Source organism: Solanum stenotomum, chromosome 8, assembly GCF_019186545.1.
Source record: "Solanum stenotomum isolate F172 chromosome 8, ASM1918654v1, whole genome shotgun sequence".
Classification (NCBI taxonomy): Eukaryota; Viridiplantae; Streptophyta; class Magnoliopsida; order Solanales; family Solanaceae; genus Solanum; species Solanum stenotomum.
In genome coordinates, this window is record NC_064289.1 from 56,121,816 (window position 1) to 56,129,485 (window position 7,670).

Below are 7,670 nucleotides of genomic sequence, written 5' to 3' on the forward strand. Positions count from 1 at the left end.
GCTTAAATTTGGGGTATAGTTTAAGGATGATTTTGGCCAAAAACTCGATAATTCTTCCTATTTGTTCTGATCTTGATATTTTTATTTATTACAAGTCAAGTATGTTGATTTTTTAAATTAAATTAGGTTAGATTAAAAGATTTATTAATGTAAATTTGTAATTACAATTTTTTTTTGGTTATAGTTTGTTTTGTTTCTTTGTTACTATTTTTTTCTAAATATTTTTCATGTTGTTAATAGCGTGTTTCTCGAATTTAAGATGATATGGACCTATATATTCGATTGTCAAAATTTATAGGCTACGTATGCTCTGAGAACAACAATATTTATGTTGTCTTAGTTTTTCTTTGGAGTACCGAGAATTTTATGAAATATTCGAGATGCGATATCTTGATCTTGTTACATATACTCAATATTTTATCAGATATTTGAAATGTAATATTTTGATCTCTTTATAAATATCTAAGATTTTATGAAATATTCGAAATGTGATATCTTAATCTCTTTATAAATATCTCTTTATAAATATCTAAAATTTTATGAGATACATAAAATATTCTATATGGCTCTTCAAAGAAAATATCTCTATTTTTGTGGCATGGGCTAAAATTACGATAAAATAGCCTCTATTTTTTTTTTTAACAAACCTTAAAAGTTTGGAGATGCATTGAACTCATCTTATAAAATCTTGGGAAAATTAGCAATTTTAATTCACTTATTATTTTTTATTTTTATGTTCTTAAGAAGAAAGCAAAAAAACGCTCGACGAAAAGATGGCTATTTATGCTCTTTTCAAAACGTAACTGATTTGTATTTAAAATCTTTTTTACCTCTTTTGATTTTTTTGTTCCATGATTTTCTCTGTTCTGTTATTAATTATTTGTATTCTTTCAAATTAATCAAAATAAAATAAATACATAACTAATCCCTTAACAAACTAAAATAATGACATTTTTAATAAATAATGAAACTATTGCTAAGAAGTCCCACTAAAAGCTAAAATATTGCTCTTTTCAAAAATTTCCCTAAAATTTTATCTAAAGATCGATAAAATTTTGATACCTACGTATCAAGTGAGATGGACGTTCCAAAATTTAAATTTCAAATAATTAAAATTATATGACGTTGATTATAATTTACCGTTCTTCTTGTCAATATAGTAAAAAGAAAAAAAAATTTCCTACTCCCAGTTTCCATGACTTACATTTTATTTTAATCGATCTCAAAAAATTAGCATATTTCTATATTAAGTACTCTAACAATATTACTTTAAAATGTTCAAATTTATAGTCACACAAACATCTATTACTTTCGATCATGAATTTCAAAATATTTCTTTTGTTATTCCTTAAATTCTATGTCAAAATACTAACTCATATAAAATGAAATGGAAAAAACGCATCTTAAAATATTAATAAAAATGGAGAGTGAGCTGATCCATGATGAATGATTGAAAATCAGGAGCAAAGTGACTGTCAATGAGTAGATAGGGCCTATAGCAGTGTCCGATATCGATGTTCGACTAATTGGGCGTCGAAAAGTCTCATATTTGGAGATAACACGCGGTTTCTAACAATGGCAACTCTGTATCTAAGGAGACTCAAACTCAAAACCTCTTAATTAAGGATAAAAATGTATTTAGTACTCCATCACAATCCTTGTTGGTCAGCCTACTTGTCTTTAATGTCTCTTTGCTGGGATTACTATTATCATACTATTATTCTTCCGTTTCAAAATAGATGTTGTTTAAATAAAAATTATATTTTAAAATTGAATTATCTTAGAAGTTCAAGATAATTAATAAAGTAAAACTTTTTTAATTGTACTCTTATATTCTCTCTTGAATAGTATTTAACTTTTACGAGATATTTCTTAAATATAATTAATTTAAATAAATTATATTATATTTGTTAATTTTTTAATGAATATAATTTTTATTAAGATAATATTTATTCTGAGCAAAGGGACGAAAATGATTTTTGATGCGAAATATATCTTTTTCCTGTCATCGCCCGCAACACATTTCTCCTAATAATACATATCCTTATCAAGAGACAATTGTCAAATTTAAATTTGATAATTTAGACCTTTTAAAAGATCACGACATTTAATTTGTTATATTTTAAAAGTTGGAGATTGAATATCACAATACATACCTTTAGTAATTGTGGTTATGACAACATGTTGATTGTCGCAGGTGAAAATGACATTTAGTAGAATTAGTTAAGATGTGATTAAATTAATTTAAACATCACACTACTTTAATTAGAAGTTTCAAATGTCCAAATCTCTAAAGTGAAATTTTTTAGTTAGTAACATTTTATTTTTAGTGACATTTGTATAATGTATAAATTTAAAATAGGTAAAAGTTGCTTCGGCAATAGATAAGATGAGGAAAGCAAGACTTCGATGAATTGGACTTGCAAAGAAGAGGTGTGTAGATGCCCCAGTGAAGAGGCGTGAGAGGTTGTGTAGAGGTACCGCAAAGGGTAGAGGTAGGTTGAAAAAGTATTGGCGAGAGGTAATTAGATAGGACATGCCGCAACTTCATATTATCGAGGACATGACTCTAGATAGGATGGAGTGGAGATCTCGTATTAGGGTAGAAGGTTAGTAGGAATAGTGTGTTGTCTTACCTGCAAGGGTTTAGGCTTGTAAGTACCTATCGTAGTACTAGTCGTATACTTGTAGTTCTTGTTTTTGGTGTCTACCGTCTTATGTTGTTTATTCAATTTCGATTACTATACTATTTTTATTATTGTTATTGCTTCTTTTATGGACTGTACATTGCATTTCTTATTTTACTGTTATACTTTCTTCTTCTATTACTTGTTTATTACACACTGGAGTCGAGAGTCTCTTGAAAATAGTCTCTCTATCCTCATAGGATAGTAATAAGATATATGTGCACTCTACCTTCTCCAGACAAATACAACAAATACAGAGCAACCAAAAATATTGATATAAAGCAAATCAATATAATTTCAAGCAAATAAATACAAAACAAATTAAATAAAACAACTAATTTTTTTTAAAACTTCCATTATATTAATAAATACATAACATATATTTACTCCGTTAGGTGATTTTCCTAATTATTAAACCGTTAAAAGTTTTTGATTCACGTATGACTTTTTTATGCCATTTATAGTTAGGTCAGAAGTGTTTTATGTATACATGATAAGGTGCATATCTAAATCTTTTGCTTTATATCATATACAAAAATTTGTTTGAAATTCCTTTTGTAGGGCCTTAAGGAGACAAGATTATTGGTATCTATTTATCTATAAATATATCTAAATTGTTATTCAATATATATTTGTTTTGGAGTACTAAAATAATAATAACCCCATATCCATCTTTATGTTATCAATGATTGGACTAACACTGTATATAACAGTATAACTATCAATAAATAAATGGCCTAATCACTGGTGGCCACCTAAAGTTGGAATTAATTTTCACTTAGACATCTTAACTAGGCTTTGTTCATTTTAGGATTCTCATGTCATGTCCAACTGTGTCATTTTGACACTTTTTCGACAATCTGTCAAATTTGTAAGGTGTGTGTAACACCCTCGCTGATGACGTATCAAAGTGACGAATTAAATAAAGACATGTAGCATATATAGAAAAAATAATTATTAAATGATGAATTTTGAGTAGGAAAAAAACTACCAATGACTCATTGACATGTGGCATTTCTTTAACTAAATAATTAAAAAAAATAACCACTTTTAATAAAAAGAAAAGGATTCGCACACCTCCACCCCAAATTGTCTTCTCCACTACCCCAGCCCCACCTCAAACCCCAAACCCTCTCTCTCACCCAGATTTTCTTCTCCACCCAAAGCTTTTTTTGTCACTTTGTGAATGTTGTGAGATAAAAACGTCTTTTTTTTGATAGATTGATATTTGAATGCTTGATTTGGTGAATGTGGTAATGCATTTACTTGACCTTTTTTGGAGGTTTTCTTTTTTTCCTTTTTTGCTGGATTTCTTGGTCAATGAAATAAAAAAATGTTGCTTTAGTACATAAATATGGAGTCCCAATCTTTCTACTTAAAATTATATAGCTTATCTATTTGATTTGGACTTTTTCCGTGATTATGATGTGACAAGGCATATAAATGGATTGGAACGCTAAAATTGTTTGTTGTGAATGAAGGATTTGATGATTGAAAATATGATTTCTTGCCATTTTTGAGTGTGTTTTTTTCTTCTTAAAATTTATGTTGATTTTTCTCAAATTATTTTAAGGAGGAAGAAGGACAAAAAAATAATTGAAAGTATTTAAGCTTAAAATTTATGGGCGCTAGAATTCACTTTTTGTTTGTGGCATCCTCAAATTTATTTCACCATGGAAAGAGTTAAAGCTTGAAAAATGGTAGTCAAATGGGGAAGAAGAAGAAGAAAAAAAATTAAAATTTGGTAAAATGAGGCTCTCACGCGCATCCAGTGAGTGTATCGCACTTACTATACCATCTCAGCAGAAAGTGTCAAATTGACACGTCGAGACATAACATGAGGTGTCTAAAATGAACTAAGCTTAGTTAAGATGTCTAAGTGAAAATTAGTGCCAATTAGGACATTGTTAAGGATATCTTCTTACGTATTCTTATTATTTTAAATCAAAAGAAACTCTTAGTTAATTAGTTCAATCTCTTAAAAAATAGATCTAATGATTGTAATTTGTACATGGTGCTTAATATTATTAATAATTAGAACTAGTAGTAAGTAATCTTTAAATTGTCATTTAGTCAATTTACTCTAGTTATATTATAATGATATGGGAAAGGTACACATTCAAATATTAGAATTTTGTTACTATTTGTTGTCCTTAGAATTATCGTATTGTTTTTGTTATTATTTGTTATTTCTTTTTTAAAAAAAAATTTCTAAATTGCTTTGGACTATTTTATCTTGAATAGTAGGTCTATCGAAAATAATCTTTCTTTCTTTGAGATTGAAATAGATTTGCATACACATACACTACACTACTTATATTTAATAAAACATAATCTCACATTAAAATTGTTTTTCTATAAATTGACTTGGGGCAACGTGAAACTCATATACTCCCTTCGCCACTTTTAATTGTCATGTTACGATTTTGAAGGTCAATTTGACTAATTTTCAAAGTGAAATTAGATTATATTAATTCGATATTTTAAACAAAAAATTTAGATATTCAAAAACTATACGAAAAGTATTATAAATTGTTGTTTTTGCATATCAACAAGATAAAAAAATATATCATAAAATATTAGTTAAAATTATTATTGTTTTACTTAAAAAAAATCATACTATTAAAAGTGAATGGAAGGAATAATACTTTTATTTTTGCTATACAAAAAGTCAAATTAGGAATGCGGTCCTGTACAAGAACAGAGACATTACAAATAGGGTTTCCGTCAAAGATTATGATTGAGCTTGTAAATATTTAGGAAATTTTACGCAGTATTAAGAGCTAATTATATTTTATTTTTATTTTTTTTAAATAACAAAAATTCCTTAAATTTGGTGGAATCCGAATACATCTCAAAAATGATATGATAGCGTCCCGATTTGAGATACATCCCTCAATGTTCCGATACATCGTGTCTCAGTTTCGAATACATCATTTAACGTCTCAATTTTAGATACATCCCTCAGTGTCTTGATACATCACGTAAAGTGATGTATTCAATCTATACATCGCATAAAGTGATGTATCCGAGAATAAGAGAGAGTAGAAATTTTTGTAATTTTTTCAAATGATAGTGAATGTTAGAGAATATGATAAAATATATTGTGGATTTAGGTAAAAAATTTTAAATATTTATACTAAAGCTTAACTTCTATATTCATCAATTCCAATTAATTAGGCCTCAAATCAAATATAGAACGTTGGGAAAAAAAATTAAAGAATTAAAAAAAATGCTATATCTGAATATATACATTAATACATATATAGATGTCAAATATATAATTAACAAAGATTGTGATAAAGTGATAAAATATTTTTTCATTCTATGAAATTAGTCGGTGCGAATTCGGACACTGAATAAAAAATAAAGATAAAACATCAAATAGACGACTGAATTTTACCATCTCTAAATACATGCACCTGACAACGAAATTGACCTTATTTGATGGAGTGCACGAATGATATTTATTTCTTTGTTTAAATTCTTTTTGGCAAAATGCTAGATATAAATTAATTCATCTCTTCCATATTAACTGAACTTATAAGGTAATGCGTGCTTATTTAAAAAAAGATTCAAAAATATAATTTAAATCATATTTTTACTAATAGTCTTCGTAAAATTAAAATATAACTTTGTAAGTAGTGTAATTTATTTTCTAAAAAAATATCAAACTTCATTAAAGAAAAGGATAAATATGAAAAAAAAATCGAATATCCATCTTAAATTTTTGAACAATTCATTTATTTTGAACAATGAAATAACCCCAAAAATTCACTTAATATGAAATAATTCTTAAATACTTCATTAATTTACTAATTATACCTATAATTAAAGTAAGCTACATAAATTTGATTTAAATATATAATTTATAAATTTTGAATTCAATGATTAATACTCTAATAGTGATAGATTTGACCACACTATAATATTTTGTCTATTGTATGTGTAAAGAAGTTCAATTTATTAATAGGGTCCCATTTTCCATTTTGCATGTTAATGCAAGGGGGGGAGTATTTGCCCCAAGAAAATTTGAAGTGGCAGTGTAGCACATGGGTGTTTATATTTTTGTAGACCCAAGTGACAATTTATTTATATTTATTTATACATTTCATCATTTTGTGTTGGGAATATGGATAAATATTAATATTACACTATCAAACAACATAACACACATCACTCTCACAATTTGCAAGTCTTGTAATTCAAGTTATATCCTAATCTAGATATTTATATTTCTATTTGTTTGGATTTTTCCCAAACTAATATTGAGATTTTGTTTGGAAAGTTTTAGAAATTGAATTTGTTTGTAACAAGAATATACTTTGGTTTAATTTTATAAGTAGGGTTTGAAGAAGATAAGATATACATAAACCTTTTTCTTAAAGCTTTCACCTCATGTTGTGGTAGGGGTTTGGCTTGGAGAGATTGTTGCTATAGTCCCTCTGATCAAAAGAGAAGTTATCGAACTACTGATGTAAGAAAATATCATAAGTTAACATGAATCAAATAATATAAGACGAGGGAGTAATAACTATAATCAAAAGGAGATGGATAAGAGTTAGTATTTATGTTGCAATGATACAAAATGATTAAATAGTGAATACAATTGTATTCTCAGACACATGAGCTCAATTTTAATTATGTTAGTATGATCATTTTGTCTACATTTATAATAAAGTTATTTTTGTGTAGCGTATAAGTATCGATTCAAGTTGTGGAAGTAACTATTACCATTTATGTTAGGATAAATTATCTATATCATATTTTTTGGGGCACGATTTTTCTTGGCTGCCATTTTGCTCATCACCCCTTTTCCCTGTTCGGATTCTCTCTTCTCCCTATTGATTTTATTTCACATCATTCTTATTTTGTGATTATTATTAAACCTAAAAAGGAAAACTTGTGTTATTAGCTTGAGGCACGTGGAATGTAGTGTGAATTAGCGAAAACCATCTTTTAGTCTAAATATTCTCAGGTGAC